General features: G+C 40.7%; 1 long non-coding RNA gene across 1 annotated transcript in view; it reads right to left on the bottom strand.

The window, feature by feature from the left end:
• LOC142032774 (uncharacterized) overlaps positions 1–25,378 on the bottom strand; it is a 43,310-nt gene extending 17,932 nt beyond the window's left edge. The window contains exons 1-2 of the long non-coding RNA XR_012650985.1: positions 25,220–25,378; positions 9,592–9,642 (exon numbers count right to left, since the gene is read on the bottom strand). This is a non-coding gene — a long non-coding RNA (uncharacterized LOC142032774). The remainder of the gene's footprint in view (positions 1–9,591; positions 9,643–25,219) is intronic.
• Positions 25,379–27,675: the final 2,297 nt, after the last annotated feature.

Raw genomic sequence — 27,675 nt, 5'->3', positions numbered from 1 at the left:
GAGGGTATACCCAGCATAATCTATTTTATTTTCTCTAATTTTTCTAGCTGAAATCAAGGTCCTAACAGAAAGTACTTCAGACCTTTGCACTGTGGGAAGCCAAATAATTTTACCTTTGTCTAGCTACATAGATTTTTCACAATTGCTCTCCCTTTGTTGTTGTTGCAGGTGCAAAGTTGCACCCACCTATTTCGCTGCCAAAGAGTGCAGGGGTTTGTTGGGTTTTTTTAACTCTAACTCACCAGTGTGACAGCAGAGCCCTTTGCACTGACTGTTGTCCCTTCTTGGTGGGCACAGGAAGGAAGTGGTCAGCTGAAGAATCTCCCTCCACACCTGAGGAAGGCAGGTGCTGCTGCTGGCTCCCCAGGCTGGCAGTCAGCACATAGACCCAGGAACTATCCCAGTATGGTAATGTACCCAGGCTACTCTGGGGGTCAAAAAGAAGCAACCCACAAGAAAATCAGCAAGTGTAGTTAATCCAATGGAGATGCAAATATGTAAAAAGGTGTTATGTCCCACAAAAACAGACCCTGAAGGTTGCTGAAAGCATGGATAGTCACATCCACTGATAAGAAGTATACGATTGAAAAGAATAGACAAGCAAATATGGCAGTCTTTGTCATGGACAAAATAAGGCAGAGGAGGCCTTCAAAGGATCTGACTGCATTTTCCTGCATTGTTGCTGCAGACAGTTTCACTAAGGAAAAATTTTGTTTGCACATTGGGGATGCAAGGTGGTACCATCTGCTGGGACCTTCCAGCTTGTTAATGATAGGGAGCCCTTGCGTTGCTTGAAGAGACCAGAAAATTCATCAGTCCCTTGTACAGGGCTGATTTCCTCTCAGCTTACACACATTAAGCCTATTTGCCTAAGGTGGCTGGATTTCACATATGAGAAACACTTACACAATTTTTGGTGACTGCACTCTGCAGCTTTTCAGGGGTTTGGGCACTGACAGAAATCCAAGCATAGCCAAGGTTGTTCTGAGTGGCTTATAGAAGTGATATATCACAGGATTCTTAGAATCACATGTTTTGGCTACATGACAATAGGTGCCTATTTTCCACTTGCATATTTCATTATTGAAAAGTTTCTATCGTATTTGTAGCCCCACAAAATAAAAAGTTTGGAGATGGAAAGAAATGTTTCAGTTTTGTTGTTTCAACTCTTTAAGCTGCACAGAATCTGTTTCTGTGGTCCTGGTTCAGTTACCTAGGAAACAGCTGTAGGATGGAATTTATTTATTCTGTCTGAATAAGTGTCTGTGATATATACAAGAGGCTTATCCTTCTTGTGTCTGTAGAAAATCAGGCAATGCTTTTATTACTACTAGGCTGATACCAGGTATCTCCAACTACATGAGGGCAATTATTGGCACTATTTAAATGGTTAACAAAAATCCTCTGCAATTCCCAAAAGAGAAGGGTGAAAGAAGAACGTTCAAATATATTATCAAGCATTTATGATGTTGGGTCAGAGAGGGAAGCCACAGGAGACCACAGCTGTCTGAAGCAAGCGGGGACCAGAGTCCAACTGGCCCCTTCCACAGAAGACAGCGGCGTGCATCTGGAGCATGCTGTGAGCCAGGCGGACGGCTGCCCATGGCTCACCAAAGCAGGAGGTATGGAGAGGAACAGACATGGGGTCAGATCTCCTTGTCCAAATCACATCCGAGTAGCCAAGATAGTGAGTTTGTGAACTCGGTCAGCCCTGTCCCTTGGAGCCCCAGTAAAACACCAGTTCTTACAGGAGAGGATCAGGCAGAAGTCCATGTGCTCTCATATCCTGACTTTGTTAGCTGTTACTGTACAGCACAGGGTAGTGACCCATTCATGGGCTGATGTAGAGGCAGCGCCCCATCTTTCACCTTTGTCTGTGCATCCTCATCACCCCCTTCCATGCCTGTGTTTCCAAGCTAGAAGATATTTTCTGATTCATTCCAGCTCCCAGTGGGAACCATCGCTCTTGTTGGCTCCTTGCCCTCATCCATTTCATTTATTTTTTTGACAAGAACACAATGTTTTCCCAGAGTGGCTATCCCAACATGCCCTGTGAACTTGGGGAAGGGAGAGAAGATCACCAGCTTATTCCTTATCCCCATCCTTCCTTGCTTTCCCAAAGCTCCCAACCATGATGACCTCCATGTGGACAACCTCCACCCTTGGTGAACCCGCATTGCACACCAGCACTGTGTCCAGCCTGACATACCCTGATGTAGGTTTCATGTTTTATACTACTGGGAAAAGTTAGATGGTGGACAGATTACAGCCCACGCTTCTTACAGATTTTTTTAAAATGGTCATTCAGGCATTGTTGGTAGTCCAGGAAGGGCTCTTCCAGCTCCCAAGGGTGACTGTGTGTGTAGCAGAGATGCCCACGTGTGGGCTTGGAACAATAACGCTATGTGAGGTTTTTCACTTCTGTTTCCCATTGCAATTGCTGTCATTAGTATGAAGGCAGAGCATCTGTGTCTACTTTTAGTAGTTGGTGTAGCTGTGGCTGCACTGGACACCAGCAATTTCTAAATCAGGGTAGTCTCAGCTGGATTTAGGACTCTTGAGTCCCTGGGGCTGAAGCTACACCTCCCACTTCACAGCTTAGGCAGTCCTGCTGACATTGCACCTTGTAATCAGCTGCAAGCACTGGGCCTGCAGTAGAGGTCAGGCTTTTGGCTGCAGTACTTCAGCCAGCATGTTGAGAAGAAAAATCTTGTATTTCGGTAGGGTTCAGTTAGATGGCACAGGGAAATTTTGTGTGAATAGAAATGTTTTCAAAGGAATTTAGCAATTTTAATAGTAAATAAGCCTTTGATGACTACCCACTCTAAACTCTCCTACAGGGTGCACCAGCTGCACGCCTATTCTAAGATCCCCCCAGCTGTGTTTTTAGATTGGTGACTTTTATTCTCCTTTATAAGCTGTGTTGTGATGCTGGTACTGCTAAGTGCAAAGAAGGCTGCTTGCTCGTCTCTGATTTATGCACCATGTAGTTCTGATTTTAATAGGATTAAGCAAGAGGGAAGTAAAGGCAAAATGTGGTAATTTGTTGTATTTACTGTGTGTGTATCTTTATTGTAGTGTTTTAGTATTTCATCCAGAGATCATAAAGTGCTTTACAAAGATGGTAAAATTATGAGCCATGGTCTATGGGTGGTAAAACTGACTCTGGTTAAGAGAATTTCCCAGTGTCACACAGTCAAGAGCAGGAAGAGATTCCAAGTTTTTTAACTCTACACTCTCTCCTTTAATTAGTATATTATTTATGGTAATCAATATAGGCTTTTCGTGGTACTACATTAGCATAAAGCAATCCAAACCACTTGCAGAAATCATTTTTAAAAGCACAGGAAACTGTTAAACTCATAGCATGAGCATACAGGAAATTAAAGCATGTAAGAGGTTTATGAATTTAACCAGATGGCAATCTCTCAGCTCTTGGTACATATGATGCTACAAGTTTTTTAGGTTATTTATTTGAGAGGAATTCATTACACTACTAGTGTGGAGTATTCTTAGGAAAATCTTGCTTTTGCCTCTAGATGGCTCACCTGGAACTGCCACTGCAAAAATGTTATCCAAAAAGGAATTCCTACAGTATATTCTCATGCTACGATGGCTTGCTTTTACAGCAGCAATTGAGAGTCAATCATGTAAATGTATTATATCTGTGTAAAAACATTCTGCCAAATTGTTTTGCCTTTTGTAAGAACAAGAACAACAGATGGATTAGGGACAGAGCAGATTTATGAGTAAAGTAACTTTCTATTAGTCATTATCATGAGTCACATCCTAAAATATCTTAGGGAGGACTGTCTTCCTGGCTATAATAACAACTTTCCAGGTGCAATCCTTGCTGTGGGGTAGGTGATATGTTAGGCAGTGATCACGTTGTCGTCTGTCTATTGTATTTCTGCCCTGTAAATAAGAAATGGCATTTTTCTTGGGGGAGTAGGATGCAGACTACTGTATGTAGTCATAAGACTTCAAATTATATAGAAATAATCATAAATAATCTGTGTTTAACCTAGCAATTAAAAAATACAAAAGCACTCGGGGAAAGAGCTAACAAGTTCCACTTCTCTTACAAAGCAATATGGTTCATACAGATTTGCAAAAGTCCAGGTTGAAGTATGTATTTCTCATTATGTCCATAATAATTGACAAAGAAATGAAAAAGGACAGCTGGTGGCTGAGAACACAGTAAAACCCACCCAGCTTCCATAAGCGGAATTCAGAAAGGGCTGTCTGCGCACTGAAGCTCACAGGTTTTGTGTCGTGAGAACTGCAGTGTTTAGGGGAGTCCCGTCACAGCCTGCAGATACTGTGAATTTGATTTAGAGTGCTCAAGGGACACAGAATCATACAAGCAACACAGAAATGAGTGTCCTGTTCTTGAGGAACTTCACTGGAGTGTGAAACAACTTCCCAATATTTTTATTTTATATCCTATGCATTTGGGTTTTTTTTTCAATGGTTTCTTTAGGGTGAGATAAAAATCAACAGGAAAACCATTTACGTCACACCATTCCTTCAACTGCAATGGAGGCTGTATTTATCCTTCATCTGCTGAACAGGAGCAGCCCCACCTTTTTTTTTTTTTCAGCGGTGCCCCGCACCATTCCTGCTTGCGCATTCCACCTTTGTTCTGCAGGAGGAACTCCCCTTGACGTCGATATGTATTCCACACACCAGGCGAGTGCAGAGCCGGCAATCGACAGCCTCTGTGCTGCAGCCTGGGGAGAAGAATATTTCTCCAGATCGTTCCTTGCATTTTAATAGTCCCGATAAAGTAGAAATCTCCATTTTCTGAAATGGAGAGAGTAAATAAAGGAAAAAAAAGAAGGGTCAGGTAATGAAATAAGGATTAAACTAATTTGATTTTTTTTTTTTTTTTAAATTCTACTATTTAGTCACACCAGCATCTGAGTGATACATTAAATGTTAAGAATGTAGCCTCAGATTGCATAGATGAGACGGAGAGATTCACCAGACACTTTAAGCAAAGAACTGGGACATACAAAGATCATGACACATGCCCAGACTTACAGCGAACTGCAAACAGGACTGCAATGTTTTGCAAAGTCTCTCATGCCTTTCTGCATGATTTTTGAGGAGAATTTGTTAATATAGTCAAAACTGGAAAAAAAAAAAAATCAGAACAATATTGCTCACTGAAACCTGGCTCTATCTGAGCCAAATTGCTTATTTGTTGTAAGCTAGTAATAAAAAGATCATCTCCAAAATTAAGTCTTTAAATGATGTTAAAAAGAGGCTGTGCCTGAATAGCTGTTATGAGCTTTGATAAATGTGTGTCCTTAGAAACAACATTAATTTCTCAGGGCGGTCCCATAACGTATGTCTGTGTGCCTGTGTTGACCTCCTGGTCACAAGTTTTTACTGCATATGCAGAAATCTCACCCTCTTTCCTCATATTCTGGACTGCCAAGCTCCTCTCTACCCATTGGCATTCACTTCAAAAAACTTAACTGTCAACTCTGCCTCCACAAATGGACATTACACACATTTCCCCCCATGCACACATTTCAACCCACAGTCCACAATATGAATGATGCTAGATTTTTGTGCCTCCCAAATGAGATGCTGAGAAACAACACCCAGAAGTGGCTCTGCTGTGTTTGTTTTTGTGTTTGTTTTTTTTCTTTTGGTAGGGACTCCACTGAGATGTGAACTGCGGAGCCCATTTAATCTTTGTGGTGTTTTCTACTTGCTCAGGTCTGTAAGTTACAGTAAGACTGAGGTAGGCTACAACTGGACAAGCAACGTGTTTAGGAGAGGCCATTTATTAGAAGAAATTCTACCTCTTTCCCCAGCACACATCAAACCTGAAATCAACCCAACCCTACTGCTCCTTGAAGAATTCATCACAGTTCACACAACTAGTAAACCCAGCTCAAGAAAAGTGCAGAGCTACATTAACACGGAAACTAAATACGTGCTCTTGGGTTTTTGTGTGGAAGGGAGGGTCCCTTTAGGTCAAGGGCAACAGCTGAGCAGAGATGTGGCTGCCTGCACTGTCGCTACTGTGCCTTTTGTATGTACATAAAACTTTGGTTTCCAGGGGTTTGCAGGCACAAACATCCCCCTGACACCCAAACAAATAATCAGAAATAAATAATTTAGGAAGCTGTTGATAATAAACCTAGAGAATGGCCATTCATAGAAATATGCACTATATCACTCCTCCTGGCTGCATGGTGATTCATCGCCATTTCCCTTCTCTCACCTTTTATTCTTACAATTATCTTTGCTCAGGGATCCCTTAAACACTTTCCACCTAATTTTAGATACGTTTTTGTTTGAAATGCTAGGTCTTGGAAAAAGCCCTTCTCAATAGGAGTATTTCCTATAAGTAGGTCACTGCAGTAAAGGGGTTAGACGTGCAGCCTTTGCTGACAAGATACTTTGCTTTCTAAAGCACTTAATGCTGCTTTACAAAAAAAAGGAAGGAAGGGGGGGGGAAAGAAAGAAAAGATGCCCATTTGTTGACCTTTGTCTGGTGCTGGGTAAAGTGTCTTTCTGACCAGCTCAAGAGAGAGACATTAAACCAGTGATGTATAGAACTATATTTATACTCTGAATAAATAGACTAAAAATATCCCTTCAAACAGGGTAAGCTGTAATTTTAAATTGTAGCACTTCTAAAGAGCTTTCGCTGATATCAGACACTCCCAGGCTCCAAGCAGCACAGCACTGCATTTTAATCAAATAACTGTGAAACCATTGCCACAAAATTGCAACCAAAATGTTTGTGTAATGTTATGTAGCTACGGAAACAAACTTGGGCTTCTAGGATTACCTTATTAACTGGTTCATAGCAATGGGCTCATCGCAGTGTTTTGGCAGAGTAGCACGTTAGGCTGTGCAATGTCTCCCCTCGCCCCAAAGATGAGTAAACCCCATGTAGATTCAAGAATGGGCAGACACGAAGTGATAGTAGGCCTTATTAACTTTAGATTGATGAAGGACAGAGCAAATTCCTACTTTATTATTAACAGCTGGGACTGGTAAATCAAAGGTTCTTGAATACATGCAAGTACCACATGGTGTTTATAATGGTATTTCTCATCTTTCTTTTCAGACCCACTTCATTTCAGTTCTAGCTACTTTAGGTACAAGTAAAGATACAACTTTTTGGTTACTATGTATTATGCACTTCAGAACGCATGACACTGAAGTTACTAGATTTTCTCTAAAAAATATGAATTACATTTAAAATAATCTATTTACAAAGGCTTATTTGTGTTCTTCTCTACTAAGTTCCATTTAGGCTTTGTCAGGAACTACTGATATCTAGGAGTGTTCAGGGATCAGGAGGTCCCTCCACCCTTTTCCTTCTCCTCCACCCCCTCAAATTTTTGGTGACAAAACACCAAAAATATTTGTGTGGACTGTACTCTCCTGCCTTACAGTCTCCCTAAAACAGGACAGTTTAGTACAGAGTATTCATTTGCTCTGTGAAAAAAAAAAGCAAATATTAAAGGAGATACTAATTTTCTGCTGGGGATAACACAGGGCTATATTTTAGATGAAAGCCACTCTTTATGTACCAATAAGCAGTTATCAAAGGCTAAATAGTCTATAATTCAGTCATGCTGGAGATGACTTTCAATATTATTCTGTCATTTTTTTCTCTTTTTTAATCTGACATAAAATGTCATCAGTATCTATTGAAATCTTTCTGTATGGAGGTGGAAGGCAGAAGAAAATTGCATGTTGGTGACAGAATAATTTTGCATGGTGTTTATTTAATGAATCTGTATTTGGGGTGAAGAATATCCAGGCTCTAGAGTGGTGGCCATGGTGGTGCTCCCACAGGCACATGGGGAAGGGCAGCAATGTCCCAGCTCTGCCTGGCCGGCTCCCGGGGGGGCTTGTCTTGACTCAGAGCTGGAGGGGGGTGGCAGCTCTCAATGATCAGGAACTGCCTCTTGTTACTAAGCTTCCCAGAGAAGCACCAAGCATGGGTAACTCTTTCTGGTCACAGAGCAAGCTATGAAACACAAAGCAACCCTCAGGCTTATTTTCAGTCCTCTGTTTTCATTCTCCTTTGGAGGCTTTCTGTTAGTTGCAAAGGGCATGGGTGTAGCCGGTTGACCTCTCTTTAAGACCAACTCACTTTGTGATACAACCTTGCTAAGTCATCTGCTTTCAGCAGACAGAGGTAGTAACAAGCAAAGTCTTTACCAGGGACAATTCTTCAGGTAAATGAAGTACCTGAGGGTCACCAAGCTCCACTCTCCACTCCTGCCCTCAGAGGACTGTGTTCATGTCATCCCTTCTGCTGTAGCCTTAAGCAAATGCCAGGAAAAAAAGTGCTTGGTTATACTTATTGCGTATCTCAAGAGAGCAGAGAGTAGTACAGAAACTTTCTCTCTTTCTCTCCCAGCAATATGAATATCAAACATTACAGAAAGCCTCTGGAAAGCAGGGCATACTTGGGGAGCTCTGGGGAAAGCAAGCTTCTGCAGATGGGGAGGCAGGAGAAACCCTTTGCAGAGGATCACAAATGGATCCAACAAACTATCTATTAGCTGCAGCCCTAACAATTGCACTCTGAACTCACGTTGTGGGTATCTGACAGATACCGTACTGGTCCTTTACACTTGCCAATCCTGCCAAGGAAGGCAGACTTGGGGAGGGCTGTGAGTGAATCCAACACAGAGGATTAGGCAAGCCTGGTCTGGGACAGGGGCTTGTGACATGCATTCAACGCCCAGCTCTCCCTGCCCTCTCAGCCCAGCCAGAGACCTGTCAGGAAAGTGGGTGAGCTGAGAGGGCATTGCCATTTGTCCACAGGCAGCTGAGAAGTGAGCCATGCAGTGAGAGCTGAAAGCAAAAGTCAGGGCAGCTGCAATAAGACTGGAGATGGCTATTACCCAGCAAAGTTTAAACCTCTGTGCTTTCCTTTCTAAATCTGTTTTTTCTCATTTCTGCCAGCAGCAAGAATCAGCCACAGTTCATGTTTAAATCTGGAAGAAACTAAATGTTTGCTCTTGGGTGAGAGTCAGAGAAGCTGAAGGTGCAGGTTGCTCTGAACCCAGCATAAGGGCTCTCAGCACAGTGCTGATACCAAAGTCCAGCAGTGCTGATAAACGCCCATCAACTTCAACATGCTTTAAATATGAATGTGCTCTAAATATAAATATTTGCCTCCTTCACTTTAGTTGTGGAAATTCAACAAGTGGGTCATGATCTAGAAATAATGTGAGAAAAAGGAATTGTTCATGATAGTTAGAAAGGACTTGTGTTTATGGTCTTCACAAACTTGTATTAACCAGTCATAAAACTACAGCCCCTAAAAAAATTTGTAAGCCTGCCAATTTCATACAGAAAATATGAAGACTTAGACATTAACATGAAGGCTGTTTTGCAAAGATGAAGTTAAGTATTAATGCCAAATCAAAGCATTCAAATTCTGAGTCAGGTTCCCAAAAAGTATGAGATTGGCTTACTGTCTTTTTTCCTTTTTCTTATTAACATAAAGATTGTAGATGTTGTTGTCTTCTAATTATGTAATCTACAATTCAGATTGTCAAGCTTTCTCTGCAACTATGAGAACGAGAAGCTTACCTTTTCAAATGTGTAATCTGAGATTCTCATCATAAGTCCAGGATTTTAGACCTTAAAGAAAACATGAAATATTGTCAGGTTTATGATAAAATCACAAGAGCTGGCAGTGCTGCTTAAGACTGCGTTTTCTCAGCGTTCCTATGAACACAAATTACAGGATGTTCCTAAGGTTTTCCTGGAATGGAGACCTGTGCCAGGAGAACACTGTGCCATTTACAATGGTAATATTCAGACTGGCTGGTAATTTCAAAATTGGTTGATAGTATCAATAAATAAAATATTTAGAGTCTGATTTTTTGGAAGATTGAACATCCACAGTTGCCATTGACTTCAGTCAGGGTTTTGATTGTTGGTGGCTCTAAAAATCACACTCAGACCAACTTTTTTTTTAATAAGGACATCAGAATAACTGTACTGAACCAAACCAAAAGTTTCTCTAGCCCATTTTCTATTTCTGACAGCAGTCAATAACCTCACTGAGACAGAGCAGGGCAGGCATACTTCAGTGATGCACTCTTCCAGCCTTCAGAAACAAGCAGATCAGAAACTTTCTGAGTCACAAGCATCATCAACACATTTTACAGCCCCCGATGGACTGTTTTTATACCAGAATCCTTGTAAACTTTAAGTATCTTGTATTACACATTGTGTGAAGAACCCAATCTGGTGTTCTGAGTAGGCAAAACATGACCTGTCTCTATCACAGAAGGCATGGTAAGATTCACAGGTTCCTTTGCTAACTCTCCTGGAGCTATGTGATGAAGATCATTTAAGCAGATGCTAATTTTTCACATATGGGTTGGATTCCCTTTGGACCAGAGGATGATTAGAGTTGTGACATTTTCCACATGTTTTTTAAAATCACATCTGTATCTTCAGCAGCCACGCTCATCTTCCTTCCCGCATGTCTGCCCTCTACTATATTGGCTCTAGAAATGCTTACCAGATGCAAGCACAGTATGTACCAAGAAAGAAAATAATTACCTAGCAAATTCTGTAAGAGACAACCAGATGCAATTCTTTCTTGGACTTATTCACCCCAGTAATTCTGGAGACAGATGCCTTAAAGTAAAACTAGGGCACTTCTTACTTATGAAAAAGTTGTTGGTGTGGTCATCTGTTTCACAAATTAGAAAAACTCAAAGAAATTGGAGATAAGCAGCAGCTACCTCTCCCTAGAGATGTTTGAATATTGTTTCCCAGCCTTACAGCCTCTGATGAGTCTCTTCAGCAGGATTTTTTGTTATTATCCACCATAAGTCCAGCTTTTTGGCCATATTCATCCAACTCTACCAAGACATGAAAATATATAAAAGACAGGTGATTACAAAATTAAGTGCCAGGACACAGTTTATTCTTAAGAACTTCCATTTCTGAGCAGTTTTAGTCTCTAAGGGAAGCATCCTCAAATGGCATTCTCTGCTATGCTTGGCCTAGGTGCAAATCTTGCCTGGATCCCACAAAGGGCAGGAGGAGCTTCCTGTGCTCCTGCAAAAGAGCTGCCCTTTTTCCCATTCCCTTGGGGACCAGTGACAGCAAGCTGTCATGGTTCACGGCATGGAAACAGCATCCTGAAATGGGCTGGGATGGTTGTAGTGGGGCAGGCACACTGCCCAGGGCTGAGCACACCTCTGTGAAAATTAGTGGATGTCAATAAAACTACTGAATGGGCCTTGGTAAAAGTTAAGTAGCGTTGCTCCCAGGTGATGGAGGGATGGCATCTCCCAGTCCTGTGCCATCAGCTGTTGTCTCCTTTAGGTCTTCTTTTCTTGACAGCTTTCCCTTCAGTCAGAGGCAAGCTGGAATCATCCAGCATAACTGGTGTGGGTAGATTTGCAACACCTCGAATGAAGCATTGATGATCCTTTGAGGCCTTCTATGCACACAGTAGAGAAAAGGAGACACCTCCAAAGGATGCCTCAGAGCAGCAGCCTAAGGTCAGGGATACCATCCCCCATACCCAAAGCTCCTCGGTGACAGAGGACCCCATTTGACTTACTCTTGGCAGGAAAAAAGCACAGCTATTCCTATTGATTAAAAGTAAGAAGCCATCTTATAGCTGAAACATCTTTAACGGGCTGTGATCATGGTGCTACTGTAACCTACTACACCCCCACCCCTGCACAAGTTACAGCCAGTTCAGGAGAACTTGCTTTAAAAATGAGTACCGACTGTAGGATATAGGCTGAGGAGCCAGGGCTGTGTCATTCCCAGATGGCAATACAGCAATTGGTGTAAGCTTTCAAAATCCTTTTGCGAGGGCTAAAGAGGCTATTTTCTCTGAGTAGCTTGAATTCCAGTTTTCATCTGTGCCTGTGAACATAAGGGACGGGTCTGAGTATTTAACAGATCTTAGTAGCATTTTACTCATGACAAAGTAAGGGTTTGTAATGTAGATAGACCATACCTTCTAACATAATCACTCTGGGACATTTGCTCACGTTATTCTCGTTGTTCCTTTATCATTTTGTTCTAGAGGCCGGACTTACTTTATGTGGAGGTGAGAGAAATGGTTGTTTGCGATGAAAGCTTGATTGCTTAGGACTAGAACCCAGGAAGGTCGTGGAATTGCATGATAAAGATGCAAATTTGCAGCTTCTCTTGGCATTTGTTTACAATAGGACTGTTGCTTCTTTTCCTAGGGTTGTTGGAACTACAAAGTTACCAAAGTTATTACCCTCCCTTTACACCGGACACACTGTGATTATCTCTTTTGAAAGATTTGAATGAAGAAAATCTTCCAAACAACATTACATGTAGGTACTTTTTGCGCTGCGCTTTAGGAAACATCCTGCAGCTCCTCTCTGAGACTGATATATTTTTAGTATCACATGCTGTTTTCAGCAGCCACCACCACCACCACACTGTGCACCTAGCAAAATGTAATTACTTAGTCTGTGAATCCTGCATAGGAGTCAAACACTGTGAAGACACTGGCGTTTCTTGTACTGCACAGTATCTGAACTTTAAGTACAAACAGAAGATGTCATCAGAGAAGCTGTGTGTCTAGTGTCTCAGCTATCTACGTAGGTTACATGAGATTATTTTTGGTTCTTTCTTGAATTTATGCACTCATGCTACCTCTTTTGGAGTGGAGTGTTAATCTTGGTTATGATTCTTAGCCTCAAATTGTAGAGCTTATATTTGTAAAATCTGGAAAACACATTGAATGTATGGTCACAGGCAAGCTGCTGGTTGTTGGTCCCACACTAAATCTACACCAAATAGCACCCCTGTGGGTCAGTATCAATGATTCATACCCACAAGCCCTGGATCACACTGCTGAATAGCTATAAGTTGAAAGTTGTTTACTTAAACTGTTCCTCTCTCATCTGTGGTAAAAATGTTCAGCCCAAGAGACATGGAATGGGGAAACCTTCTTATTCTCTTGCAGATGAGCTACAACACTATGTAGTATTGTATATCAGCTGTGAGGACTTGTAGTGATCCTGGAGTTCATGGTTTATTAAAGATTGCCAAAGAAAATGCCTGAAGTGCTGTTTATCTGCCATAAATTATTTCAAGCACTTTTACTAGTGCTGTAGTATTAATGTTCTATGTAATATTTTTTATATAAATATTGTATTTATTGCTAGTAACTTGAACAGAAGCAATGCATTAAAAAATTCTGGAACTCTTACAAAGGTAGCTTTTATTTCAGGACTCCATTTAATTGATTCATTTAAAGTGTTTGGTATAGATATATTTAAGTATGACTTAGATGTCTGTAAATGGATAACAAAGAAGCCAAGTCTGCTACTGAAATTAAATTTTTAAATGCAGTGGCCAGTAACAATTTTTTTACAGCACTTATTGCTCCTCACCAGACCTCTGTGAAAAAAGACACAAAATGCATGGGGAGAAATTCTGTTCTGGTGATTTCACAGAAAAAGTATAAAACATAGGAAGAGCAATGAATTATTTATTAAAAACAAAATTGAATTTTCAGTTCCTGCAATTTCCAGCAAAAGATAAGATAGCAAATAGTATCATTCTTAGGAAAAAGAAAAAAAAAAAAGCTGATACGTATTAACCAGCTTTTTTCTTTCAATATTGACACCTGCCTTAGGCACAGATCCTCTAAACACTTACTGTGATTATAACTTCAAGCATAAAACCAGTCACAAAATCTCTCTAATGGGATTATTCACATGCTTACAGTTAGGAACACAAATATATTTCCAGACCTGTTCATCTTCTGAAAAAGAGAATTCCAGGCCTTAAATCAGACTATATCTCCTCTTGTATGGCTGAAGCAATTAGTGCTAGATTGCTGTTCTGGGGAAACCATCTATAGAATTATTTCCAACATCATTCAAATTGTAGGTCTTATTTTGCTTGTTCTGTGGTCCTTCACGAATATTACCATATGATAAGTGTTGCACATGAATGTCAGTAAGAAAATGGCGTGGCGATAAAAATTAGTTTTGCTTGTCTGTAGCTCTGTGCTGCACAAAAAGCACATCCATCTCATTAGTGTGTAAGAAATTGGCAACTTAGACATCGTCCAAAAGCAATTCTAAATACCATTTTTCAGTTTGTGCCAATCGGGTGGTTAATAGCGTCAGAACTGTAAATCAGCACAAAATATTATTTCCAGTAAGAAATACTTAGGAAGTCTCTACGTTATGACTGTTTTGAGGCTACTCACTAGTGAGTGCAAACACTGCCAAATTAAAAAGAGACTGAATTAAAAAGGGAGGCTTTACTTCTCACTTGAGAGCCAGCACTCAGTTTGGGAGTTGCTCTGTATTGGGGTTCCAATCAAGAGACCCCAAAGCTTAGGTTTAAGACCCACATGGTGCCATCATGCACGGTGAAGTTCTTAGCAGAACATTTCCACAGTTCCTGAATTTCTACATAGTGTGTAGTGTCTTCCAGCACAATTTCTGCTTTTGAAGGGCAAAAAGTAAAGATACCTAGAAGCTAATGTTGTGAAGTTGTCCTGGTTTCAGCTGGGATAGAGTTAACTGTCTTCCTAGTAGCTGGTACAGTGCTATGTTTTTGAGTTTAGTATGTGAAGAATGTTGATAACACTGATGTTTTCAGTTATTGCTCAGTAGAGTTTAGACTATCGTCAAGGATTTTTCAGCTTCTCATGCCCAGCCAGGGCACCTGACCCAAACTGGCCAACAGTGTATTCCATACCATGTGACGTCCCATCTAGTTTAGGAACTGGGAAGGGGGGGGGGGGGGGGGGGCAGGGATTCGCCGCTTGGGGACTGGCTGGGTGTCGGTCAGCGGGTGGTGAGCAATTGCCCTGTGCATCATTTGTACATTTCAATCCTTTTATTACTACTGTTGTCATTTTATTAGTGTTATCATTATCATTATTAGTTTCTTCTTTTCTGTTCTATTAAACCGTTCTTATCTCAACCCAGGAGTTTTACTTCTTTTCCCGATTTTCTCCCCCATCCCACTGGATGTTGGGGGGAGTGAGTGAGCGGCTGCGTGGTGCTTAGTTGCTGGCTGGGGTTAAACCAGGACAGAAGTAAAAGCCAGTCATAATCTTCCCTGGTGGGTGAGAGGAACTCACAGTATAGTCTGTTGGCTTACCTTTTATACTAAGTTGCAAAAGTTGGAAAGTTACAGGGTTACAGTGATACTAGAAGAGGAGACCAATGTGACCTAAGGAGTATTTTTGTCACTCACAGCTTGCTTCAAGAAATCACCATCAAAGAAGGGAAAGCTGAAATTGCCACTGCTTTTTAGCGGAGAGCACCGGCCCGTAAACTTGTACTTGAAAGGCACTAAGATAAGACTTTTCCCCAGGCTTTTTGTCTATATTGCTTCCTTCTGGTTGTGCAAGGTAGCTCCCTGACTGGCATTCTGCATCCCATCAGAGATGCCTGCACTCCCACGCTCACTCTGGGCAGCCCAGCAGTGAGGCATGGGGTTTGGTCCCTGTGGGGAGGAGGGAATCTGATCGGCTCTTTGGTGATGGTGTCCACATATTTTGCTGAGAGCCCCTACATATTTTTTTCATTACCTTCCTCTTATATGAGTGCCCTAAGCACATTAGAAAAGTTGTTGTCCGGGAAAAAAATTCTACAGGATTGAAAGAGTTTTCTTTATATTGGAGCTGGAATGGAAGAAATTTCTTAACTCTTGCCCATTTAAAGTATTCAAAGGTCTCTCTGAATATTTTACTTTCAGTCATAGCAATACAAATGATAGGTCCTATTTCTCTGCTCACTGATTAAATATATAAGCATAATAGTTTGATTGGATCACTTTTTGCCATTTATCACATAATATTTGATTATTAATTACCTATAACTTACTTTTGCTGAAAGTAAATGAATTGAGCTAATATTTGTTAATAACTACAACTGGGATAAAAACATTATTTTGGATTTTAGATAAGTGTTGTGTATGTTATACGTACTCACTGAGGCTTGACACAGTGCATGTAGAGCAATATTTCATATTCTATGATGGGACTGGTCAGTTTAGGAAAGGACAGAGAACAACAGTGTGGGTCTTTCCCTATCCTCTCCATGAAGGCTTCTATTTAAGCTCTACATTTCTTCCTTTTTGTATTTCTTCTAAATGATTCTCTGAATCAAAAGTTTCATTACTTTGATAAATGTGTTTTTCCACCTGAGGAAGGTTTTTCCTCTTCCAGTCTGCGTTTTATGTGGTTGTTTGTTACTGAGACCTACACAATGACTTAATCAATACAAAGTACCCTCTAGGCAATGTGAGACCACAAGAAAGTGCAGCATCATTAAACTGAATTACAGACAAGCACTTAAGGAGACAAATAAGTATTTTGTTACTATAAAGCTTCACTTTTTTATAGCTATGATGATTGAAAATGCTTACAAAGCATGCATGGTACAGTGGTGGCAGAGGAAGAAGGCTGAGGAAAGTGCTCTAGTTGAATGGCAGCAAACTTCTGCTGCATATTGAAAAATGGGTTGGGAGCTGAAAACCAGAGCTCTCCTCCTGGTGTGTCCAGAGAGCCACTGAGACACAGCCAGCTCACAGAACTCTCCTGACAAGCAGCCCCAGCTTGGGGCCGAGGAGGAAGCAGTTGCTCAAACACTGAGCAAGAAATGCAGTTCCCCTCTGGTGTGAAAATGTTAGGGTAAATTCACAGATGAGAAATGGAATGTTGGTCACCAAGGAGAAGTGCACAGGTCCCCAGGGACACCTTACAGACAGATAAGTAATTTCTACTTTACACAATTGCTGCCTTCTGTTTTCTCTATTTATTTCTAACGAGCTCTTACTTAGCTACTGAATATTAATAGCTGTGATGATTTCTATTGAAGTAATTTGAAAAAGTCATCAACCCTTCTGTAAAAAGTTGCTTGTCTGATTTCCAACATCCTCCTAATCAAGTTTTCCTTTCCTGTTACTTAAAAAAAAATTAGATAAATCGTGCAGTTCATCTAAAATTCCCATGACACAGGATTGCATATGAACACCTTCCTTATAAAATTGAGGAGCAATACTGAAATCTCTCTTTCAGTTGATGTAGTCTTTGGCTCATCTCCCTTTGTGGGAGATTAGCCTTCTGCTCAGGCTGGGATCATATATTTAATCTTTATGGTTTGCAGCTGGCATAATTATTTAGAGCAACAAAATACTGAGTAACTTTCAAGATAATCTTACAGCACAAAGATTTTCTGTGAACTAGAGCCTTCTTTCGTCTTTAAGCTGAAGAAGAAAGATGTCTGCATAAACAAGAAAAGTCACCTAACAACAAAAAATGTTTTATTCTAGCCCTCTTCCCCTCTGCAAAAATATGTGGGTAATGGCTTATATATGAGCTGAGCATACACTTGAATTCCTCATGCAAAGAAATCAAATGCCTGTTTGTGAAAGGATCGGGGATGTGTCCATTTTGCTAACTGCATGTAAACCACTCTGTCCTGTTTGTGCAGAGAGAGCAATTGCATGTTGGAACTGTGTGTCTGCATTGCTTGCAAATTTATACAGGCAGATCCTTAATGGGAACTGAATGGCTGGATAAGACTTTTGGGTGAGTTTTTCAAAACTGTTTAGCATTGGCTTAACTTTGCTTCAGTTGACAGAAATCCAAGAATTCATTATTGACTTACAGGAGACCAAATTAGGCTTGTGATGAATGCTTTGGAAATCACTTTTTTCTTGGTCATCACACACATTCAAATTGTGATCCAAAACCAACTAGTAGCCTAAAGTGTGTTGAAAGATGTGGCTATGCACATAGGTCTGGACCCTCCTCTTTACTTCTGCCGATTAAACTGCATTACGATTAGCTACAAAATTTTTCTTCTCATCAGTTAATGACCCTACACCACACTCCCAGTTCCTTTCAACCTTCCTTCCTGGTGAAGGAGCAATCACTGGTATGAAGTCTGGGCAAACCTACAAAAGCATGGATTCATTAGGGGAGGAGTGGAGCTAAATGGTTTTTACCCCCTCATTAGCACTGGTGTAATACCTACTCCTGGGAAAACCCATATACACATTTATTTACTCCTAGCCTAGAACTAGAGCTAGTCAGGGAGTGCGCTGGACATCTCCCAGTTGCAGAAATCTTACACACAGTTTGTAAAGAGCTGCAGAAAGCAAATCCTGCTGCCTGCGTAGCTGCCTGTGCACTGGATCTTGCAGGCCCCAGTCTAAATGATTACAAGGCTCTGGCTATAATTGAACACTTGCTTACACACATAGCCATATACTTTAGAAGACATACACCTAAATACTTTTTTGATTGTAAGGAAGTTGGTATAAACAACTGTAGTTGTTGTACTACTGGTAGTTAACCAACAGGGAGAAGTGATCTGTGTTGGTCTCCCATGACACAAGAGATGGCCCATAAAACAAACTGTTAACAGTTCTTGCTGTGAAAATGTTTGGTTGCTCCCTGACTAGAGAATGCAGCACAAGAAGGAATTAAATATACTTTGTGTTTATATGCAAGCACAATTGTCATTACCTATCAGCCTCACAGGTTATGGCATCTGTCTTTTTTCAGCTTAATTTGTAAAAGTGAGTTGGCTTAACAATATGATCTGAAGGATCTACAATGTATTAGAGCTGTCAACATTGCTAAATATCAGAATTAGAATGAAATAACTTAGTTTCCTTAAATTATGAAGTCAGGAAGGCCCCAAGAGGGTTTTGTTATTAAAAAATTCTCCTTTTTATCTGAACTTTGATTTTCTATTCTGTTTCTGCCACCTTGAAATGGGTGAGGCATGGTGAGAAAGAGGACAGGACAGGTCCCATTCAAGTAGGTGCTCTGCTGGTCAATGCAAACTGGAATTTGTGTCAAGGTCATGGGAAAGGTCAATGACCTAATTTGTTTTCCTCCTTTCAGCAGAGCACTTCATGTGCTCCAGAAAGAGGGGAGAAAAAGGTTCAGCTCTTAGGGGCAATGCCCTAGCACTATGAATGAAGTGCTCTGTGTCATCCACCAAAACATTTTCTACATCTATGAATACAAGAAGCCCTCAGATCTCACTGCAGCCATTACCATTAATCCCTCACAAGCAATATGATTTGCAGAAAGATTATGGTTCCATAAGGAAGCTTGGTACAACAGAATTCCTGTTTAGCAACATACTTTCTCAGTATGTTATTTGTATCTGGATATGACTTAATCTAGGTAAAGTGGGTGTACTTAAACAGGGCAACACTATGAAAACACCTCTCAATTCTAGAGGAATTTGCTGGCATTTAGACTGAGGAAGAGAGAGAACATCTTGAGGATCTCCTAAAATTTTCTAGAATTTGTACCTGTGCCTTCTGTAAATCTAGCCTCATGTAAACAAAAGCGGCTCAGTCCGTAACTTGGTAGTTCTTCAGGTTTAAGATCAGTTGCACACAGCAGCTAAAAAGAAGACTTAGCACTGTCAGCCCATCAGATACTCAGACACCAGGATTAACTCTCACTGCACTGACTTCTTATACTCCCATGCCTGAATAGCATTAGAGTGAGGTAAAAAGTAAGAAAATGCCCAAATCCTGCAGTATTCAGGTAGTAGGCAACATTTTTGCTTGCCTCTCAGATGGCGTTATTGCTTTCCCAGTACATTGTCCCATAGGAAGGAGTCTGGATTTAGCACCATCCTGCATCCATATATCCCCTGAAATGCACAAGGATGGGAGAATGGTAGATTACAGAAAGCATAAAACCCGCTTTCTGTGCTTTAGAGCAGATTCTGGCAACTTTTCAGTGCTGGTTGGCCAGACTGTGATTTCCCTTCCCAGTTCAGGGACTGAACCTACCAGTACAAAGCCAGTGGGAGCTAGGAGATGCTGCTCCTCAGTGGGCTCGTGGGCACTCACTGTGCCACAAGGAGGGAGCTGCCCACCCACACCAGTTCGGGGTGCCCATCTGGGGATGCCCAGCTCCCAGCCTTGCCGCATGGCACCTGTGACAGGCGTTGCTGATCCCTGTGCCAGAGCCCTGCCCGGCTCCTAGGGTGCCTGCCTCTCCTCCTTTCCCTCGCACAGCAGTAACACCTGATCTCACTCCCAGGGAGACAGCTTTGGAAGCAGGAGTTGCCCCAGGAAGCAGAGAAGGTTTATTTTAAATATACAACAAAAGAAAAACTAGCAGCATTTTTTCTAGTGTGAGAATAAATGTCTTAAGAAAAGAGGTTTTGTTGTCTGCAAAAGCATTGGCCTGTCTCCCTCTAAGGCTTGGCTGGCATCAGACAGAGGTGCCATGGGTAAGGAATTAATTGAGGTGGTTCATCTCAACCCCAATAGAAAGTAGATTCCATTCTTTTTTTTTTTTTTTTTTTTTTATCTACATAAAATTGGTTCAGTTTATCCTGTTTGGTAAACCAGACTTAGCAAAGCAACTTAGAAAGGACTTGGCTAAAAATGTGACACTTTCAGTTCAATGAAGTCTTGAGTACACTGGTGCAGCAAGCCTGGTTGTATGTTTCTTTATGCTCAAACATTTCAAGATCTTTCTTTTTCCCTTTTGGCTGGTGTTTCTTCCTCCAGTTAGATAAATCTTCACAGACTTATTGTCCTAGGACCATCGCTTATAGCATTGTATAGAAGTTTGTTTTTAAACTTCTTTAAACAAACTTGCATAGAAGCATTGTTTTTTAAAGTCAGTCATTTCCATAGGTATCAGAAAGCTCACTGAGAAATCATTAGCATCAGGCACTTAAAATAACCTTTCTTTAGTGCACTCATTAAGTCTTCTTTTAATTCTTTTAGTTCTTTTAATCGTATATATTATATTAGCACATGAATGTGTGGCTGTGCCTTTCATTTCTTCATGAACTTTTTGGTTAACTCTGTAAATGTTTTTTTATTTCCTTATTCCTCTTGGAAGGAAAATAGTAAGCTGCAAAGAAGTGGTATGAAATAGAATAAAATGCCTCCTCACATCAAGGGATTGCATCAAATCCTGCATGCAGTTTGGTTTTCATTTTCCAAAGGTGTAGTTACTAGGGTGTTCCCTAAGTATTAGGTAGTGTTGAACAGGATTGAGCTAAAACAATTCAAGGTGGCAAGTATCTGGTCTTGAAACATACAATTGAAGGCAATGAAGCTCCTTGAGGGCCAATTCTACTACCAGTCCTGGAAGGCCTGGGAGTCAGAAAGGCTCAAGAGTGCCAGCCCTGAAAGGAGAAGGGTTGGGTGCCTTCAGGAACTGCCCATGTTGTGGAAGGTTCACTGCTCACCAGGCTGCAGACCCTTGGCAGGGATTGCTCAGTAGCCCCTGGTGTGCACAAAGGGAGGGAAGAGCGCCTTCCATCACAGACTGGGTCACAGACCTAGGAAAACTAGCTAGCAGTTCAAGGCAGGTCTTTGGCAACTCAGGCTAATTAGAAACATGGTTTATTGACTTTGCTGTTAGACACCCCAGCTTTTGCCATTTTAGGGACATGCTTTTCTCTAGTATCAGTATTGCTCACAGTCTGTTTCTCAAATCTGGGGTTGTTTGCCATCTGTGAGATTACTTATTTATGTAGATAGATTAAATAGCTCACTCTGACACACTACTTCCATTTCTATTGTGCTAGTTTATAAATTTACATGGTTACAACATTCTCTAATTCAGTGTTAAGAATAACATCTTTAGACACAGATGTTAGTAACATTAACTCCTGCCTCCCAAGTATGGCAAGCAACTATTAGTAGCATTAGTATTCTATTAGCAGACATTTCACACAGAATGAAATTCACTTAAATTAGAGCTGACTGAAAAAGGTAATACATGCATTAAATATTAATATAGTTTTCTCATGAAAATATTCAGAGGATACATCAGAATTGTCATTTAGCTTTCCCTTCTGTTTGTGGAATATCTGTGATCATAATTTTCTTCCATTCATTCCTTATTTAATGAATTGATTATGAATATTTGAAAGTCAAGCTGTGCTGCTCAGTTGTTATCCATCAGAGAAGTCACACAGTACTTTTTACATATTCAAGCATTTATGAAGCAGATCCTCACATGTGCCAGTTTGAAATTTTGTTTCCACAAGTTCCCTGCAATGCAGCTTTGAAACTTCTGTTTTAAAAACTGTTGAACACAAATGATTGCTAAAACTCATGGGAATTGTGCATTTGGGGGTGAATTCAGCAACACAGGCTCTATCAGATGTAAACGTCCACATGCAGGACTGACCCAGTAAGACAGTAATAGAAATGCCTGTCTTCCCAAGTGGCTGCTTGTGTTTAAAAGTAGAATTATATTCTGTTTTTTAGCAAATCTAGGGAGAGATTTATCTCAAATAACTGTAGCACCTCCAAAGGACTATTCATTGCACCCTCTCTTAGACATCTCTGGATATATCAGTCTCTTTGCAGTGAGTAGTAAGGCAGCACAGACAAGCATCTTAGGCCATTTTTAGATAGCTAATGCTGGGTGAAATGAATGTAGTGGAACAGTGCAAGTCTCAGATGTTGCACTGGTTGGTTGTTGCAAAAGTGAAGACAGTTATGAAGAGTACTGCTTGACACAATTACCAGCACCTGCTTCTCTGGTTTTTGTGTTAAATTGGAGGTCTTAGGGAGTTTGTTTATTTATTAACTGACGTTTTCAAGTTCAAATGAAGCCATTTCTGTGCACTCTCTAATTTAATTCTGTGTGGTACTAAACACTGCTTATTGCACTTGTTCAGGCTATTCCAGCCTCATTATCTAAAACTATTGGAATGACTTGCAAAATTTGAACCTACAGAAAAAATAGTGTGCTGCTTGTTTTGCCTTTGAAAAAAATCTGAACTTGCTATATATTCAAACTGAGCAACAGGGCTTCTGACTTGACTAAGCAACTCCAAATTCAAGATATGTTAAAATCTCGTAGAGCCTCTCATGAACTCTGGAAGGAGAAACAAGTAATATTTAATCAGTAGTGAAAGAGATATAATGGGAAGTAAGCTCTACAACATCTCAGAATATTGTTGTATGAGGTTTTCAAGCACTTGAAATATTCATATATTTAGGCAATTGATAATTCTGGAGTGCCTCCCAAAATAATATTGGATTTTTCATTTAAGGCTTTTCAAAGCAGCACAGAGTACTCACTCCCAGAACATCCAGCATCTGTAAGGCAATTTAGACTAACAACCCAAAAATGGAGGCACCGCTAGCTAATATTAAAAATTTAGATCTTAGCTACATTGCAAGGAATCTGATGAATTGTAGCACGGCACACACCAAGATGCCAACCACTGATCCTTTTTTTTAGAACAGATGTAGCCTCATGCTGTTGAATCTTCATATTCAAATAGATACATGAGAAATGCATAGCATTTAGCACATTCCTTCAGAGCAGTAGCTCCAAGGGCGAGTTAAAATAACTAGCATTATTTCTCTGACTGTTAACAAAAATAAATTCATACTGCACATTTTTGTCTATCTCTCAGTACAGCATAACACATTTATAGGGCCTTTCTGCTTGTTTGGTTCAAAGAATATGCAGTGAAATGCTTTCATTTGCAGTGTGGGCAATTGCAAGGACTGTTCAGCTGCAGATCAGGGATTCTCTATGCTGTACAAACAAGGCACAAGGACATGCTGTCTAAATGGGATGAAGCAGATAGGCACTGTGTTTGAGCTTCACAGTGCTGTTCCTTTTAATAAGCTTTTAATTTTCTGTACAGCACTGGAATCTGCAACTTGGCTTTAATAGTAACACAGAGCTGAAAATGTGACAAGGACTTTACAGACATTAGCAAGATGCATCCTGGGTTCCAAAGGGCTTTCAGCGTCACTGGCCAATATAGCAGCTTCAGGATAAGCACTGAAAGAAAGGCATCCAGCCTGTCATCTATCCTGACCATGACTCTATTTTGTTGAACTCTGTATTCTGATTCATTCCTTGTGTTTAAATTGGGAAATTCTACTAACAGTCATTGCCACTTTCTTCACTGATTTTGATGCCTTCTTTTAAAGACAAGCCAATACTTGAAGGGTTGGCCAGCTGGTGAACTAGGTGATGATAACTCCTCCAGAAATAATGATTTCATGAGCTGCAGAAACAGTGTGGAAGTTCTTTTCAGAAATAAGAAAATGTTTAAAAGGGACCATCTTACAATTTTTTCCATTTAAAAAAGTCTCTAGCTTTCAGCATTAGACAGCCAAACTGTAACTATTAATCTGATAAATTCCAGGTCTCTATTTATTGCAGAGCTAGAAGAGACATTGGCTTTTGTAGAATTTATCAACTATTCACAAGTGTTAATGTTTACAAAGTTGCTAGGTTGGGCTATGCATCTGCACAGCTATTTGAAGAGAGATAAAGGCAACTTTAAAAAAAAAAAAAAAGCCCTATCTCTCTGCTATGATATTATTAGATGATCTATGGGTGGGTTCTTGCTTGTCTAAGGTTATTCCATTCCAAAGATCTTATGTGTTGTCCTCCAGATACTACTGTCCTTGGAATCAGAGTGATGACAGCAGACCATTGTTTTCCTGAATTAAACATACATTAACATTTCTCAGATCCCTATGCCCCTCTTTTTCTTTACATCTCTCATTTCTGAGGGCATTTCATGTAACTTCAAGCCTGTGTAATATAATTGGCCAGAGAACAACAGTTCCATTCTATGATAACTTAAAAAGTCTCAAACTTCTTTTTGTTCCACCCTGGAACACATAAAATATGGTCTTTGGAAAATATCACAAAACAGAACTGATGCATTTGACTATTTTAAATTGGGGGAAAAAAAAACCCCACATTTTTTAAGTCACTGTTTTTTCCTTTTCTCTCTCTGGTTGGAAGTGATCTGCACCACAGGGATACTCACATTTAAAGCTTGTTGAATCTGTACTTCAGAATTTTTAATGCTTTGACAATGCGGACTAATCCATGGAAATATATTTAGTCAGAAATTTCTGGCCATTTATTTTGTTTCAACATTGGGGAAGGTCTGGTTATAGGGAAGGACTTCTGATATTTGCTGATGCATCTGCCAAGTGTGATCTCTCTCTCTGATTTATTCATCAATTTTTACTGCAAAGTCATCATGCCATGGATGATTATATCATCCTGCCACTTAAAGTAGTCCAGGACTCTTCAGGAAGAGCCTTTCCCTAGAAGTTAATTAGGAAAGTGTTAGTCTATTCATTCGTCCTGGTGTATGCTAGCACGTGCCACTCCTCACCAGATTAAAATGAGAAATGAGATTAGAACTTTCTCAGAACTCACAGTATTCTGTGACTTCTCTCCTGTTTGCTCCCTGAACGTGGGCTCTCCAGGCCATGTACTTGGTTGTCTTGCTTGTGCAGACTCCTGGCTCTGTGTGGGGTCTGTGCACTCCCCAAGGGCACCTGAGTGCTGCTGGCTTTGCGATACCACCAGAGCTGTTGGAGCAGGTGTCCTCCTCCAGCTGTTTCAGCCCCCATGTTTTCCGTTCCAAAAGCTGGACACACCTTGCTCCTTCCACTTCATCAGACACCCCCGATCACCCCGCAGCAGCACAAATGGCTCATCAGGCCCTCACACACAAGTCAGCTTGCAGAAGGGACCTTTACTGCTGCTGTCTGTCGATCTCAACCCAAGCAGCAGTCCCAGGACTCAGACTGACAGGGGAGCCAAAGGGTCAACATATTAGCACAGTTGTACTCTGTGCTAAGATATGACCGTGCCTTTTCATTTGCCAGCATCTTCATTCTGACCTTTCCATTGCTGGCACATCTCACAAGCCCAAAGTAGCTCGCTGGACAGGTGGTCTAAATGCTACTCACAGCTTATTTCTCCACATGTGGTTGTAAGGCTTTTGTTTGCGTGTTTGCTTAGAGCTAACATTAGAAGAGGTTGGAAAGGCAACTTCTAAAGTAAATCCTAAGTGTATTTACTATGCATGGCAAATTTACATACATCCACATAATGAGGTGTGGGATCTTTGCAGCACTTCCTAGGACACATAAGCTCTGCCTCAAAATGGTGACATGCATAAATAAACAGATACTCATAAAACTGCATTGACACTCATTGATCCTGTTACACCAAAGATTCACATGGCAGCCTACCGTGTTTCTGTCCTGGTGGTTGTAATTCTTGCAGAAGGTCTGCCAGTCACCTGACCTCAGTGTTTCAGCCTTGCTTGAAAAAGGGGTGGGAACTTGGCCTCATTGATGTCAATGGTAAACCTTCATTAATTTCACCAAGAGAAGATTTTCGCAGACTTTTTATATAGCTCTAAATGAGGGGTTTGTGTCTGTGTCTTCAGCAAAGCAGGCTTTTGCATCTCTAAAGAGAGCTGTGTTGCAAAGACAGCACAACGAGAGACGCTACCCACTGTAAATTACATAAGGGGACTAAAAGGCAATGGCACAGAGGCTTCTAAAGAGAGGCAAAGCCTGAGGGCTGTTGTGTTGAAGGTTGTAGCACATATGGGGTTCAGCCCAGGGCCTGACCACACAGCTTTCTCCCTGCTTGTGTGAATGATGTTCACCAACAGCAGGAGTGTTTCATCAGGTCTTTGCTAAGGTCACTGATTTCAAAGAATGCAGTTAATGCAACTCTAATGGTTTCCTGAGAGATCCTGGATGGCAGATTTACTGACTGATATTAATTGTGCAAATTCACAAACGTTATAAACAAATGCAAAGCTCTCCTCTGCTGCACAGAGAATAATGCAACCAGAAGCCTAGTTCTTCTCTAGTGCAGGGTCTTCAGACTCAGCAAATGTGTCTTGGTTTCAGCTGTGAATGCTAGTCTTCCCACCAGACCCTGTTGCCTAAAACACACTGCCCTGCAAGCAAGACAAGGGATTAGGCAAATGTACCTGTGATATACAGGTCTGTAACTGCAGACCCTACCTTGAGAAGAAGCTAACATCTGAAAGCTGCAGGAAGCCTCTCATATGGTTAGTGCATCAACATAAATATCTGACATCTTTCTTATTCATCATTGGGCTATTCCTACATGTGTCAGTAAGAAGTTGGTCTAAATTACCTAAAAAGTGCAACAGATGAAGAATTTATTATGCATTCACTGGGGGGGGAAAAAAAAAGATGGCACTGAACTATCTGATGAGAGACAAAAAAGAAGACAACATCTGTGACTCCTCATTACAAGAAATGGCTTTGTTCCATGGTACATTTCAAGAGGGTATTTACCTTTGTCCTATGTTCCACTTTGGATTACAAAGAGAGAAAAATAAGCAAATGTTGAAGCACAGATGATGTCTTTGTGGCAGAACCCAGTCCTATAGAAATAATGAGAACATGTGACCAAGTTAAAAATATTTATTCCTACTCTTCATGTCACTGGAGTTTCTCTAATATCACTAGAACGATCTAAAAGTAGGTGACAAATACAGTTTAATATGTAGAATATGTTATTGCTGCAGAAATGTATTTTGCTTAGACACATTGTTTAACTAAATGGGCAAGCAATTGCATTATGGAAATACTGTGACCAAATGGCTACGGATACTCACTGTATTCACTGCTTTGTCTTCGGTTATCTGTATGCAATTTAACTGCAAGACCTTTCAAGCTTGACAGAACAAAAGCCGTTACTTGGAGGCACAGCCAAAGAGAACTGTGGAGTCCTAAAATTTTGTAACCATACTTTGAGGTCCTCAAGCTTTAGCTACAGTAGATGGAATTCAGCTCAGAGGCAAACGTGTGTGGAAGTGTACAGGCTCTGTAGTT

The sequence above is a fragment of the Buteo buteo genome, chromosome 7 (assembly GCF_964188355.1).
Source record: "Buteo buteo chromosome 7, bButBut1.hap1.1, whole genome shotgun sequence".
Lineage (NCBI taxonomy): Eukaryota > Metazoa > Chordata > Aves > Accipitriformes > Accipitridae > Buteo > Buteo buteo.
Note: the sequence above shows the minus strand (reverse complement) of the source record. Positions and strands in the feature narration are given on the sequence as shown.